Below are 16481 nucleotides of genomic sequence, written 5' to 3' on the forward strand. Positions count from 1 at the left end.
TTTTTTTTTTTTGTTAACAAGCTTAGTGCTTGGCAATAATAAATGGGTAGCTCAAATATTATTTTCCCTAAAAAACTTTGTTACACTTTTCTAAAAGTACTCATGTACTTGGTTTATTCACATTTCTTTTTGTTGTTGTTGTTGAGACGGAGTCTCGCTCTGTTGCCCAGGCTGGAGTGCAGTGGCCGGATCTCAGCTCACTGCAAGCGGGTTTACGCCATTCTCCTGCCTCAGCCTCCCGAGTAGCTGGGACTACAGGCGCCCGCCATCTCGCCTGGCTAGTTTTTTGTATTTTTTTTAGTAGAGACGGGGTTTCACCGTGTTAGCCAGGATGGTCTCGATCTCCTGACCTCGTGATCCGCCCGTCTCGGCCTCCCAAAGTGCTGGGATTACAGGCTTGAGCCACCGTGCCCGGCCTCAAGGAAGAGTTCTAAAAGATACTGGAATGATAAACATCCTGTATATGCTGATGACAAAGCACCAGTGGGGACACCAGAAAGGAATGGTTGATGAAAGAGAGAGCGCCCAGGGACATAATGTGGTACTCAAAGACAGATGAACTAACTTGGATCAGGTAAGGAAAACCTTCCCTGGAAGTTGGAAGGAGGCAAGGGTGGGCATAGTTATACCTACAGTTGTCAGGGAGGAAGGGTAGACTGTTGAGAGAGTTAATCTGTAAGCCTTTTTTTTCTTTGCTTGTTTTGCAGGCTGTAAGTGCAGAAGTGATAAGGTAAGAGGCCTGGTATTAATACCTACTTGTTGATTCATTACATATGGCGGTTTACTGCAGTTTGCATTGCTCTGCTTTCCTGAGGGTCTCCTTGGGAAGTTTGTCCTTCTTGCCTGGTGTGTTTCAGAGGTAAACACAGGGCTATCCCAGAAACTCGGGTTTTTCTTGAGATGCCAGCTGAGACTCCCTTTCTCTGTGGAATGCCCTGTGGAAACTCAAAGTTCACTCCAAGATGTTTGTGGACTTGGGGTATAGGTTCTTGGGGTTACCTCTGCCTCTTAGTCCTGTGTCTGCACGTGCTCCCTCTATTCTGCCATGGACTTAAAACTTGGACATGAAACCCTTCTGTTACTCCACAGAACTGCCCAGGCCCAAGCATTTGAGTGTGGGCTGGGTCTACTTTAGATCTTGTAGTACCCTCGTGCCATTTTGTGAGCACGTTGGCGATCCTCATTTCTTCACTGCTCCTCATCTGTTACCCTGCAAATTCCCCCTATCTCCAAATCCCTCTTCTACTATTTACCCAACTGTCCTGAGCTCCCCACCCCGAAACAGGCTGAGCTCAAACTATCATGGTGCACAGTAGACAAGAAGGCCTCCTCTTAGTCCGATTCATCCTCCTATAGAAGGCTGTTATCATGAAAAATAGTGAAAATGTACTTTCTGTCTATAAGGCCACAAATTCAGTAGTTAGGGTTTGGGAACCTCAAAGAGGTCTAAACTAGGAAGGCCCCATTCTTCAAAGACCATAGTCTCATCTGTAAGGGATTAGCTTTGCCAGGGACCTTGTAGGGAGAAGTTGAAAGGTGCAGCAAAGCTAGAGGCAAATGAAAGGCCCAGATGGGAAGAGGGTCCTGTCCAACCCTGTCCCCTTCTGCTTGTCTCCAGAGGACTGGCCTAGAGGTCCAGAGGCCTGGCTTCTGGAACTTGCTACTCTACTCATCAGTCTATAATCTTAGGCCTTGGTATTCTCATCTGTAAAGTGAGCATAGTAAGGTGGGAACAAAGATTTGGTGATGTAGGATATATGCTTACCTGCCTCAGTAGCTACTAATATGTTTTATTTTCTTTTTTGAGATAGGGTCTCATTGTCGCCACCCAGGCTGGAGTGCAGTGGTGCCATCATGGCTCACTGCAACCTCTCCCTCTGGTCTCAAGCGATCCCCACCACCTCAGCCTCCTGAATAGCAGGTGCAAACTACCACACTCAGCTATTTAAAACAATTTTTTGGTAGGAGGTGAGATCTCACTATATTGCACAGGCTGGTCTCAAACTCCTGGCCACAAGTGATCCTCGTGCTTTGACCTCCCAAAGTGTTGGGATTACAGGTGTGAGCCACTGTGACCAGTCAGCTACTTAATATATTTTACACACTATATCCCCTCTTTGATTTTGCAGCAAGAGAAAGGCCCAGGCCTTAATATTTCTTGCTTAGATGTTCAGAATCATAAGCTAAATGGTTCTACATAGTGAGCTAAATGATTCAACAGCTTCCTTCTTTGATGCTGGCCAGTCAGCCAGCCACAGTGATCTGGAGACACAGGTGTCTCCAGTGGAGACACAAATCCCTGGTGCCCCTCTGGAGCCTCTGCTCTACCTGAGAAGATGAAATGATTACAGACAAAGCCATCGACCACAGCGGAGACACTGTGGGACTGATGGCCAGGGAAGAATTTATTTTGGAAATAAAAACGAATTAATATTTTATTTTATTTATTTGATTATTATTATTATTATTTTGTATTTCGAAATTGGAACTCCCTCTCCACAGCTGCACAGTCAGAGCAGAGCCCTCCCGCCTAGCCGCACTTTACCAGGCTCCTGATGCAGTCCCAGCAGCGCCCAGCAGAGGCCGACCTAGCTCTTCCCTAGCTCCGGCTCTGGCGGAACGAGGGGGGTGAGTGGGTGCGGGGGGTGGGGACTTGCTTGGAGATTTGGAGGCTGTTTCTCTAAGCCAATGTTTTGAAAACTTTGTTGACTATGATTCACAGTCAGACATAGATTTTATATCACAAGCCAGTATAGGCTTACGCACATGGATGTTTTGCTGAACAATACTTACTGTCACTACCTGAGCGCATTCTTGTTTATTTCTGTTCAGGTCTGCCAGATTGGGTCATTTAAAAGATGCTGCTTACACCCACTGACTGATCTCACAACCCACCAATAGATGGAGACTTGTACTCGGAAACCCACTGGGAGTCTAGACTGGGTGTGGGGGTCCAGTGGTCGGGGAGAGCTTCGGGGTCACTTGATAAAGGGCCTTCCAGCACAATGGTTATTCCACCCCTTTGTGTTCAGGTTTCCTCGAGGGTCTTTGAAACGGAATGGTAGTAGCACCTACTTGTAGAGTGCTTGTGAGGCGCTTAGAACAGTGCTTGCCCCAGGAGGCGCTCAGAAAAAGCAACTCTTTTTCCAGTTAGAAACAAGGATTGCTGTGGAGTGCGCAGCCTGCTTGGGTGTCTTGTGGATTCATTGACCTAACCTCTGTTGACACTGGTTACCAAAGATAACAGAGCTGTGGCTTGGCCGGGGTAGTGGAGGAGCACACAGACAATTACAGTAGATGTGACAAGGGCTTAGGTGGCGATGACCACCGGGTGCTCTGGGAGCATATGAGCACCTGGAGGACTCCTTAGCTCAGTGGCTCTCCGAATGTGGTTTCTGGACCCACAGCAGTAGCATTCTCACCTGGGAACTTGCTAGAAAGGCATATTTTCAGACCTAAACCCAGATGTATAGAATCAAAGTCTGGGGCCGTGCCCAGCAATCTGTTTTCATCAGCCTTCCTGGTGATTCTGATGCCTGCTCCAATTTCAGAATGACTGCCCATCGTTACCAGACTCACTACAAGTTACAGTCATCTGCACGGCTTTTGTCTAGGGTGCACCCTGTACTGGTTTAATTGCAATGTCTAGGAGTGGGAGTCAGGCAGCAGGATTTTTACAAAGATTCCCAGGTGATTCCAGTGTGCATCAAAGTAGGGGAACTGCTACCCTAACCCAAACCTGGGCAGTGGGCCACCAGAGAAAGCTTCCTGGAGGGGTGTTAGATAAGCAGAAACCTTAAATGCAGTTGGGGCTTGATAGTGAACATGGGTTGGAGGGGAATGTGGAGGGACTAGGAGGCCACTGGTGTCCATAGACATTTCTGAAGACACTATAATCTAGTGTTAAGAAGATGGGGTACACGAGTTCAATGTTCCAATGAGCTATGATCATGCTCCTGTACTCTAGGCTGGGTGACAGAGCAAGGCCCTGTCTCTAAAAATAAAGAAGCTGGGCTATGGGGATAAGCCACCTGGATGCAAATCCTGCTCCGCCCTTAGCAGCTGTGTGACCATAGACAAGTCACTTAACCTCTCTGTTCCTCTTCCACACGGGGTTCCCATTCAGCACACATAGAAGGTACTGGTGGGATGGGCATTATAATCATAAATTGAGTGAAAGGCCCAGAACTAAACCAGAATGTTTTGGGGAGCTTCGAGTGGCAAGAGATGGCACCAGCCAGATGAGAGGACAAAGCCACAAAAGGCTCTGGACCTAAAGGCACTAGGAAGCCATGGAAAGTGGCATGCATGGGGGAGCCACATGGAGATGTGTGTGGATGTGCCAGAGAGCAACAAGGTGGCGGAGAGCAATCAGGGAGGGGCTTGTCCCCAAGAGACGGGAGATGTGATGGTGCCTGCCTGCCAGAGAGATGACTGAAGAGCTGAGATGGTGAAATAGGCAGGACTTGGAGACAGATTAGATTAGATAGGAGTGGGAGAGGAAATGAAGAAATGTCTGTATTTCTGGGCTGGATGAATGAGGTGGTTGTGTCCTGATTTGGGGCACCCCTGCACACCCAGTCCCAGCACCAGGCTCTCTGTTCTGTAGACCGAGGCTGGGCCATAGGCATAGTGCTGACTCACACTTCCCCCCACCTGACTTCCCAGGAACAATTTGAGTGTTTTGGAGTCATTCGTCATCCCTCGGTTGAAGACAGTGAAGGCCCTTCCAGGCAGACTGACTTCTTGTTACTGAATGTGTCATGCATGTTCCCACCTCCAGGCCTTTGCCCACATCTCCACCTTTCCTCCCTGTCTACCAGAACCCAGCTGTCCATCATCCTCTCCTTCACAACACACGGCTCCTTTAAGGCTCACCGCTTTGAGCCCTCCTGACCTCAGCGATTGTCCTGGAAGTGGGCAGCAGTCTTGGATTGCTGCTCAATCAGATGTCAGTCCGTGCACCTGTGGCAACTGAAATATAAGCTCCTGGAGGCTGAAAAGGGCCTCCCAGGTCTCTGCCCCTCCCAAGATGCCTGGCTTAGTGTTTTGTCAAACAGATGTAGGATGAGGGCCCTGATTGGACTGGGAAGAAAACACAATTCAATTACCAGCCAGGAAGGACTTGTTGAGAATTGGATTATCAGCCCCTGGGGGCTCAGTGGGAGAGAAAAAAGGGTGGAAACTTCTCACAGGATTGCCCTCCCTGGGTCTCTGGAATTGGGTATATCAGTTTCTGTAATGTGGTGCCTCTCCCATCCAGCAAGAGAGGTGGAGACAGCTGGGCTGAGCCCTCTTTGGCCTGTGCCAAATCCCTTCCAATCCGCTTCTCCCGGTGCCTGGAGGTGGAGGTGAAAGATGCCACCAGCACCCGCAAGAGGCAGGACCACGGCCAGTGCTCTAGAAAAACCACTTGGCCCCTAAGGGGACTCCCTTACTGTGTGCCTATGGCCATGTTAGGTGCTGCACAGGACATGCCAGAACTACTCAGACGGAAGCCTCAGAAATAACAGCCCCAGAAACAATGCCAGGGTAGAAGAAGTAAGAACTTGGACTTTGGACCCAGATAAACCCAGGTTTGGACCTGCAATTGTTCACAGTCTAAGGGTCAGTGCAGGAGCCTGAACCTTTCTGAATCCGTTTCTTCATCTGCTAAATGGTCATAATAGCAACTGTTATTCAAGTTATTAAAACTTTACACACACAGACACACATATATATATTCAAAAGTATGATACAGTGCTAAGTGATACACGTGATGAAGTATTGTGGTCTTTAGCATGGTGTCTGGCATAGAGCAAGCTCCCAGTATGTGGCAGCTATTGCTCCTGCTGTTGTTTCATTCTGGTTCTGAATAATTACCGGATTTGCAGGAAGGGAGAGTCCACCGAGAATGGTCCTGAATGGCCGGAGAAGGAGATGGGACTTTTAGGATGAGTTCGGAAAGAGAGGAAGGACCAACCAGCCAGTGGGAGCAAAATGTCCCGATTTCCAAAAAGTGAAGAATATGATTCCTGGGATGTGAGCTTAATGACACTCAGTAGCATTCTAGAATTATTGAACGGGTGGTCTGGGAGTGCTCTGCAAAGAACCGTGCCTATCCTGGAATTAACTCATTAAAATCATGTCAAATCAAACTCCTAGGGACTTGTGTTATCAAATAATTTTTTTTCTTTTTCTTTTATTTCTTTTCTTCCTTTTTTTTCTTTTTTCTTTTCTTTTTTGAGATAGGGTCTCACTCTGTCACACAGACTGGAGTGCAGTGGCACAATCATGGCTTACTACGGCCTTGCCTTCTTGAGCTCAAGCAGTCCTCCAGTGTCAGCCTCCCAAGTAGCTGGAACCACAGGTGCACACCACCATGCCCAGCTATTTTTTTTTTTTTTTTTTATATTTTGTGTAGAGGCAGGGTTTTGCTGTGTTGTCCAGGCTGGTCTCAAACTCCTGGGCTCAAGTGACCCGCTTGTCTTGTCCTCTCAATGTGTTGGGATTACAGGCATGAGCCACCGTGCTCAGCCAAGAATTTGTTTTCATTCACGTCACATATTTATTGTCAGCATCATAGGAAATGCCAGGGGCATTGTGGCAAGGCACTGAACGAAGTCTCCCGTGCTCTCTGTGTGGTCATGAGAAAGCGATGTGTGAAGAGGGGGATGTCCCGTTAGGCGAAGTCCGTGACAGTGGAAGCTATGGGGCTCTAGTCCAGTCACTGGAGGGTCAGAGGAGCACATGAGATGGGGCACATGAGATGGGGCACATTAGATGGGGCACTGGAGGGTCAGAGGAGCACATTAGATGGGGAGGGATGGCACATTAGAGAACATCAGTGGCTCTGGAGGCGCCTGTCATTTAAGAGTGCAAAGCAATAGCAGGACAACAGAGAAGTAACATTATACATGAAATTATTCTTTGTAATAATGGCAGTAATATACATTCATAGTACAAAATTGGGAAAATACAGAAGATCATAAAGAAGTAACTAAAAGACACCTGCAATTCTACCTGAATGGCACGATTTAATAACACGGCTGACAAGAATTACCAGGAGAGTGGAATTTAGGTAATATAGAAGATGGCAAGGGGTTCAGGATTGTTGAGCCTAGAAAAGAGGTCATGCTGTCAGTTTTTGAGGAGTTGACAGGCTGTCAGGAAGAATCTATAGGCTATCGGGTACCATTCGAGAGGGCGGGAGTAGAACACAGAGGCTCAGAGAGGCCAGTTTCAGCTCATGGACAACAGGAAGAGTGTTGCAGGCAGGAATTCTCCCCCAAGGGGTCAGGCTGCCTTGGGAGGGAGGGGGGTGCCCATTCCTGGGAGTATTCAGTGGAAGCTGGTTCTTTGTCACTTTCTCTGAATGTTACTGAAGATTCCCTGCCCTTCTCTGGCTCCTTTCAACGCTAAGATTGTGTATCTATAGGTGAAGACATGGAGGCAGAAAGAAATGTGTTTAGTTATCGCTCGGGGAAATCAACATGATGCAAAACTGTGTGCTCTCAATTTTATTGGAAGAATATAGTTAAATATATATTCATTGAAAAGACATGGCAAGGAAGTGAATATTAATGCTTGGACTGTGGGAGATGTTTTCACCTTTGGACTGTTTTGATTTTTCCAATTTTTCTACAGTTGACTTATTTTAAAACCCAGTAATGTATCTGCTACATGTGTGAGGATACTTTCTCTACTGAAACAATAGATTAGGGCACGGGCAGGAGGGAGCTTTTTTCGAGGTATGTACATAGGGTGGGACGGATTGCAGAGGGCCTTGAAAATCAGGCGGGACTGTTTAGATTTGAAGGTCACTATAGTGGCAATGAAAATGACTTTATTTGCTGAACCAAACTCAGGACTGATAATCTAACAAACAATAGCATGTTAATGGGGATAAAAGGACAGAATACAGTATTCGAAATTGCAAAAGTCTCTGAAAAATCATGTCTTAGCTTGGGCTGCCATCGCAGAATACCATAGATTGGGTAGCTTAAATAAAAGAAATTAATTTTCTCGCAGTTCTGGAGGCTGGAAAGTCAAGATCAATGTCCATCAGAGTTCAGGTTCTGGTGAGAGCTCTCTTCCTGGGCTGCAGATGACTACCTTTCCATCGTGTCCCGACTGGCAGGGAGAGGGAACACCATACTGTCTTCCTTTCCTTATAAGGACACCAGTTTCATCACAGGGTCCCCACCCTCATGACCCCATCTAAACCTAATTGCCTCTGAAAGTCTCTAAATACTATCACCTTGGGGGTTAGGGCTTCAACATATGAATTTCAGGAAGACACAGACATTCTGTCCATAACGATCAGTATTACAATTGGGAGCCTTGTGGGATTCTTAAGATAGTGACATTCATTTGCTTATTCATTCATTTAGCTTAGTAACATTTATGAAGCCCTAGCTATGTGCTAGACACTGCTGATGTGCATATGATGTAATTAGGTCTTGTGGGAGCTGAGTATGGGACACACTGGAAAATGAAAGTTAAATTCATCAGGTCAGTTAGCAGATCCCTGAAAATCTAGGTGAGGGATTCTAAGTCTCAGGAACAGGAGTGGTGAGGATAGGAATTCTGGTGATATTTAAAGAAAGCCTTTGCTTGCTTCACAGTTGCGCTAAGGGTTCTTTTCATTACCCTAAACGGGGTAGGGTAAACAGTAGGCACTCAACATACATTAGGTAAGTAATGGGAATGTTTCTGTGGGTAGAAGGGCTTGAACTGAACCTCAAATGAAGAATAATTATTAATCAACACTTTGTTGCAATATACTTACCCTGAATTCTTACCGCGTGCCATCTATATTGCTTATTGCTAAAGCTACAAGGAAGAGACGTAGCCATCACCCCAAAGGCATCCACCAAATGACAGTCTGAGAGGAGAGACACAAATGTAAGCAATGAAAAGCACTTATGACAGACTAATGTAATGTGAACTAAGGTGAGCCCAGATAGAGGTACAAATATTCTAATCTGTAGGGGTCAAGGAAGACACCAGAGAGAAGGTGACATCTGAGTTGGGCACATGGAGTTCTCTGGGATGGTCCATGGGTGGGATGAGTGGTGGAAGTCATTCCCAGTAGATGGAAAAATAAGGTATACGGTATGGTGGGGGAATGATGGCATGGTCCTTCTCAGTCTACTTTGTGTGTGCATTTATTTCCAGCATTCCTTAAAAGCTAGCTGGGGGCTGGGTACCTGTAATCCCAGCTCCTTGGGGGGCTGAGGCAGGAGGATTGCTTGAGCCCAGGAGTTTGAGACCATTCTTAGCAACATAGGGAGACCTCATTTTTACAAAAAATAAAAAATTAGATGGGGCATAGTGGCACATACTTGTGTTCCCAGCTACTCAGGAGGTTGAGGTGGGAGGATGGCTTGAGCCTGGAAGGTTAAGGCTGCAGTGAGCCGTGATCATGCCACCGCACTTCAGCCTTGGTGACAGAGCGAGACTCCATCTCAAAAAAATCCAACCAAACGAACAAACAAACAAAAAATGCTGGTTGCACATCTGTAGGGCTGTCAGCCCAACCAACCTTTATCCTTTCCGAAAACTGCTCCATTCCATTCTACATAATTACAGGAAGAAGAGTTATGAGGATATATGTGTCTGTCAGACCAGAGTTGACTGGTCCAGGGATGGAATCCTGACCAAACTGGGATGTTCAGAGTCCTTCCAGGGAATTTGGAACTGGGACACTAGATCCTAGCATCAGCCTCAGTGATCTCTTGCAGTTACTGTAAATTTCAGAGCTGTGTGTCTAATATCCTATCTTGTGAATTGGGTATCAAAGAGGGCAGGTCCTGGTGAGGTAGAAATAATATAGGTATGCCAAGAAGGACCAAAATGAGACATACATGGGAGAGGACTGTCTGCATGTCCTCCAGTGGTCTAGCCCCTGGCTGCAGCCCACTTCTGAAGTCCTATTTGGGGACCATGGGAGATGGACCAAGCAAAAGTGAGGTGAAGGATAACACGTATTCTCACATCCTGGAGGGGCCGGCAGTCCCTTCTCTGTGGTGGTACAGACATCCCTGAAACTGGGGCTCTTTTCAGACTCAGGCTATGTACCCACCTGGAGTTAGGGAATTTAACAGTGAAAGAGCACTATGTTTTACACTGATGTAAAACATGTAGAGAAATACACTATATGAGCATATTTCTAATGTGTGTAAGTGTTAAAAGGTGGAGATAAAAACTTTAACCCAGGGCAGAAAGTAGATAGAGAATAATAAATATTCCATGATGTGATGAATCCTTTCTGCTGAAAACCACTGATCTGAGATGGCTGAAGGATCAGAAATCCATTTGCCTTGATCAATTACAGAAGCAAAATTCTGACACAGCCCATTTCTCTCTGTCTCTTTTTTTTCTTTAAGGGATGGGATCTTGCTCTGTTGCCCTGGCTGGAGTGCAGTGGTGCGATCATAGCTCAGTGCAGCCTTGTAATCCTGGGCCCAGGCGATCTTCTTGCCTCAGCCTCCCCAGGAACTACGACAACAGATGCTTACTACTGTGCCTGGCTAATGTTTTTTAAAATTTTTAATTCAGATGGGGATCTCACTATGTTGCCCAGTCTGGTCTCAAACTCTTGGCCTCAAGCAATCCTCCTGCCTCAGCCTCCCAAAGTGCTGGGATGAGCCACTATGCCTGGCCTCATTTCTAAATCTGATTTTAGTTTGTGGATTATGACTCCTGGTTGACTGGAATGGGGATATCAGGGAAGAGTGAGAGGTATCAGGGAAAACAGATCTCTAGAGCCCTCCCAAATATTTCTTGCTATGTAGCCGCTGTGTTTGCTATCGTCAGGAAAGGTTGTGATGCCTCTCAAGGCACAGCCAGATAACTGGAAGAGAGTCCTGGCATAGGGTTCCTACTCCCTTCCCCACAGCCTAAGAGTTCTGTCTACATACTCCTAGAGCACCGTCCTTTCTGGGTCATGGAGTTTATTTCACTGTGGTGTCAATTTACTTGTCTGTTCCCTTCACACACTCTGGCCAGAGCTGTACCCAGTGAAAAATGTAGTGCCCAGTACATAACAGGACTTGGTAAGTATTTGTCAGATGAATGAATGCACAGCAGATTAGTGGGGAGAGAGCGTGGAGTCAAAACCAGTGAGAAGGCAGATGTAGTAATCTTAGAGATCATAGGAGTGTTTAGGGGGTCGGGACAGAATGGAAGGGAGAGCACATTTCTACTGCGTAGGTGGCCCTTGAGGCTGCCTGAGTAGGGGCTCACACACCACTCAGTGCCACTGACCACTGAGGAACAGCAGGAGGCAAGTGGCCCAGATACTGACCTGGCACCTTCCCCAGCTGCCTGACCTGTAGACTAGGAGAGACACTTTGGGACATTTTTCATTCCTTGTGATCAGAAGACTTCTTGAGAGTCATTTAGCAAGAACAGGCCACCCCTGGCTCCCATTGTACCCACTGGCTGATTTGCAGTGTTGCTTTTCTCAGGGAGTCACTCCCCACATCTCCGGGACCCCTCTTTGCTGGGGGCATTCAGAACCTGCCTCTCCGGCTGGGTGCAATGGTTCATGCCTGTAATCCCAACACTTTGGAAGGCTGAGGTGGGAGGATTGCTTGAGGCCAGGCGTTCAAGAGCAGCATGGGTGACATAGTGAGACCTCTCTACAAAAAAAATAAAAAGATGGGTGTAATGGCACATGCCTGTAGTCCTAGCTACTTGGGAGGCTGAGGCAGAAAGATCCCTTGAGCCCAGGAGTTCAAGTTTACGTTGGGCTATGATTGCACCTTTGCACTCCAGCCTGGGCAACAGAGCCAGATCCCATCTCTATTAAAAAGCAAAAGAACGTGCCTCTCTTCTCCCAGTCTCCCTCAGAGGCAGCCAGCGGGGGGCCTGCACCTGCACACAGTCTTCTGCCCAGAGTACCCTCTCCTGGCTGCTCTGAGCCACACCCACCTACTCTTCTCACCGTTGGTGCCTGCACAGGGATCTGCAGCTCACAGTGTGCTTTCCCAGCCGCTCTCAAAAATGGTCTCCTCCATGCTCATTTTGCAGCACAGCACACAGGCCTGGGGAGGTTATGTGGCAGAGCTGGACCAGAACCCAGGACTCCTGAAGCCAACTTCTTTGAATTTTCCACCCTTAGCACCTTGCTGGACACACTCATCCCCTCCACTAAGTAAGAAACACCTAACGGTGGAGCCTGGGTATTAGTTTCTTAGTCCTTCCTCCACACCACACCCAGGGTGATATTTTGTGCCAGGTGGGTCAAGTGGTCAGAATGTTTGCTGAATTGAAGGTGGGAGGCAGAGGTTAAACCCACCTTGGACTGGAGGCTCACTACCTGGAAAGGTGGCACCGGGAGAGGCCCTAGCACGCATGGTGTGTACATGGCCATCTGGTTTTGTAAATTTGACTAAAGTAAGATAGTTTTAAATGGCATTGGTTAAGTCCATTGTCCCTTTCCTCTGCTGCTGCCTGTCACACTTCCTCTCCTGACAGATGGTGTTGGAGTGGCTCTGGGTATTTGGGGATCTAGCTAAGGGGAAGTTGAGTTGGAAGAACACTGAGTTAGGGTTAAGTGGGGTTCACTTACGTGGCTCACAGCCACTTCCATGTATATATTGCTTCTTGCTAGTCATCCTAGCGTAGCAATGGCTTCTGGGGCGACTCCTGCAGCTCACTACTGACTCTTCCGATGCCATGACATGAAGGCTTAGGGCCAGCAGCTGTTTGCAATATGAGTGTGTCTGGTGAGGCTGGACTGTGGTATATGTGGGTAGTGTTGGAGAAGTAAGGTTTGAAACGAAAGAGCCAGAAACTGGTCTGAGAAACATTCTTCTGACCATCGAATGCATAACATCAGAAGCTTGGGCTCATCTCAATGGCAGTACAATCCTATAATGCATACCATACTTTTTTTGAGAGAGAGAGACAGAGTTTCACTCTTGTTGCTCAGGCTGGAGTGCAGTGGCACGATCTTGGCTCAGTGCAACCTCCGCCTCCCAGGTTCAAGTGATTCTCTTGCCTCAGCCTCCCAAGTAGATGGGATTATAGGCACCTGCCACCACACTTGGCTAATTTTTAATATTTAGTACAGACAAGGTTTTACCACGTTGGCCTGGCTGGTCTCGAACTCCTGACCTCTGGTGATCCACCCACCTCAACCTCCCAAAGTGCTAGGATTACAGGCGTGAGCCACCTTGCCTGGTCACAATACTTTTTTTTTTTTTTTTTTTTTTTTTAAAGTGGGAATCATGTGTAATAGAATGTATTTCTATTCTGTAATAGAATCAGATTTTTTGGTGTGCAAATTTCTGACTGATTTGAACAAGGAAACTTGAAATGCCCTGAAATCTTATAGCTCATGTCCAAAAACTGATAGGGGTTTCCCCAACTTTAGCAACAACCCTCAACAGTTACATGACAATACCAATAATAATTTGTGAATGTGAATTTTCTAAACTGTCCATAATAAAAACCAAATTTGGATTAACCATGTTAGAGAAAACACTGAAATATCTTTCTATTTTCTCCATGGAAAAAAACATTACAAAATTGTTCCAAGAAGAGCTAATCAAAAAGTATGCAGCCCCCCAAATAATATACAGGAAAATTTTAATAGAGGCAGATTGGGCTGTTAACTAATAAAATGTTATGTTATTTTCTGTGTTATGTGATTTTGTGGTAGTTCTCCGCTTTTTAACACTTGTAATTTGTTATGCTTTCTTTTCTCATTCTACATAAATTGTCATGTTTGTGCTAATTTTGTATTTGTTATTTGGTGTTATTTTTCTTTTCTTTTCTTTTCTTTTTGAGATGGAGTTTCCCTTTTGTTGCCCAGGCTGGAGTGCAATGGTGCGATCTCAGTTCACTGCAACCTCCACCTCCCGGGTTCAAGTGATTCTCCTGCCTCAGCCTCCCAAGTAGCTGGGATTATGCTCATGTGCCCGGCTAATTTTTTGTATTTTTAGCAGAGACGGGGTTTTTCAATGTTGGTCAGGCTGGTCTCGAACTCCTGACCTCAGATGATCCGCCTGCCTCGGTCTCCCAAAGTGCTGGGATTACAGGCGTGAGTCACCACGCCCGGCCTTGGTGTTATTTTCTTATCTAACCTCCCCGCTGCCCCAGTAAACTGCAGATCCATGACTCGGTCACTCTCTTTGGGCCTTGTGTCCTTCCTTCTAGGCAGGGATGGGGCCCTGACCTTGCCTCGAGCCCTCTTCCAGGGAGAATTAAAGAGATGATCCTGTTAATTGTTCAGTCGTCCCTCACACGTGCAGAGGCAAAAGCACATGACTTTATTTGATCCTTACTGCAAACCATTAGGGAAAAACTCCATGTTTTCATTGTGGCAGTGTTTGAATGTACACAAAAGGAGGTGAACACGTGCGATGCATGATGCAGGATGGGCTTGGTGACGTTCCCTGGCACCGGGTTCTGGAATGGCAGGGCCAGACACATGATCTCTGCAGTTTGACTCCTCTCTCCATGCTGCCCCCACACTTCATGGCACATGACATATGTAATTATGTGGTCACATCTGCATCCCTCCACCTGGCTTGGAAACAGGCAGCACCTCTCTGATCCTCAGGGTGGGGGCAGGAATCCAGTGGCAGCTAGGGGGCTGTCTGCAGCTGAGCTGACGGGATGCTTCTGAGCATGGAGAGGACTGAGTCTGTGTCTCCCTGGGGTCTGACGGGCACAGATCTCTGGACAGCAAATCTCTGGGCAAGGGGATAGCATCAGAATCATTTGGAGAGCTTATATATGTGCTGTGTGCCTTATCCCAACCTATTCTAATACCAGCAGGGATAGGGAGAAGACAGGTGCATTTTGGAAAATTTCCCAGGCAAATCTTATACCCATCCATTCTCAGAGTGAGAACCATGGCCCAAGGGGCTCATGGGAGTAACAAGTCCGTGGGGACCCAGATCTGCTCATGGCTGAATGTAGCCACCTGCTCCTAGGGGAGCGTGGAGGCAGGGCTGTGTATACAGCCGGGGCTGGGGAGCCAGACTTCCCTGGTCCACCTCCTCAGGAGCTATTTGACCTTGGGCAAGTCACTTGACCCTGAAGTCCTCTGCCTGCTTATCTACAAAATGGAAATCATCGAAGCCCTTACCTCAGGTGAGATAACGCACTTAGCACAGAAGCTGACACACCACACTCAAGATGTTAGCCACTGCTGTTATCTCCAATGGTGACATCAGACAAGGGTGAAGGGGAAGGAATGTTCTCTGTTCTGGGGCCCAAGTGAGCTGCAGACTCTTCTCCCTCCTTCACAGGCAAGATGCCAATGGCTAGAGGCTCCTCCGGAAATCCAGCCCAGCCAGATCTCCTTTCAGGCTGGAGCTGGGACCACCCCCCTTTGTCTGGAGCTGGGGAAACTGGTTTGGGGAATCGGAGAGTTTCTGGTGTCACCCGCACCCTTTCTCTTCTGGGGGCTGTTCTCAGCGAGGGGAGAGCCATGCAGACAGGCGTTCCTTTTCAGCATGAACAGGTGGGAAGCCTGGAACCAGAGAAGGATGCTGGGGGGCTGGGGGTGGGCGAGGAGTGCTGGCGCCGGCGGGGAGGCTTTGACAGGGCTGTGAAGGAGGTACATTCACAGACTCCCCAGAATCCCCTCTTCCCTCTTTTTTGGCAGCCCTGATCCCCAAGGTGTGCAGGCACTCACACTACCAAAGCACCCTCCATGCAGGGGAAGGGGGCTCAGTCAATTCACACCCAGTAAGTGTCGTATTTCAGATGGGGCAATACCTTGTAGTGATTTTGCAACTGGCACCAGAGTCCTTTCTTCAAATGTTCTTTACTCAAGTGCTCAGACTGGAGAGAAACTGGGGGCTTGGCATCATCCCTGCCACACACACAGCAGTCCCAGGGGTACTCCTTGGGTCCCTGGGGCTGGGGAAGCATGACCAAACAGCAAAGGAGAGATGATTGCCAGGGAGTCTCAGCCACGAGAGCCTCTGAGGCCCATCCACTCCCTGTCCCCTTCCCCTGTGAGCTGCCCACCCCTGCCCGCCCTCGCCCTCCGCCCCCCCCCCACCACTCCGGACCGGGAAGGGCACAGTCGGCACTTGAGACCAAACCTTCGCAGATTCCTGCTCGGTCCGCTTGGTGGGGGACGAGGGACCTTTTTTCCATCTGCCCATCCCGCCAGACTGCTCCGGCCTGCGACCCCTCCGATATTTCGGGCCCAGGGGTCCTGTGCCAGACCCTCCTGCCCAAAAACCTGGGCTCCACCCTTGTCCGAGGGTTTCGTTTCCTGGTCCCTGGAGCTTGCAGGGAGGGAACAAAAATGAAGATCTAGACCCCACTTATTGGCCACACAGCTTGGCCTCCCTGTGGCCAGGGATAGGATGAGAGGCCTAGAGGCGGGTCCCCACGCCCAGGTGGGCTGAGAGAATGAGCGTCACCCCAATATTATCCCTTCTTTTCCCTAACCACACTCCCTCTTTTGTACCCGAAAGCCACTGAGGAGGTCCCATACACTTCGCTGTGTAGCCAGCCGCCAC

This window comes from Rhinopithecus bieti, unplaced genomic scaffold (assembly GCF_001698545.2).
Source record: "Rhinopithecus bieti isolate Rb0 unplaced genomic scaffold, ASM169854v2 scaffold_42084, whole genome shotgun sequence".
Taxonomy (NCBI): Eukaryota; Metazoa; Chordata; class Mammalia; order Primates; family Cercopithecidae; genus Rhinopithecus; species Rhinopithecus bieti.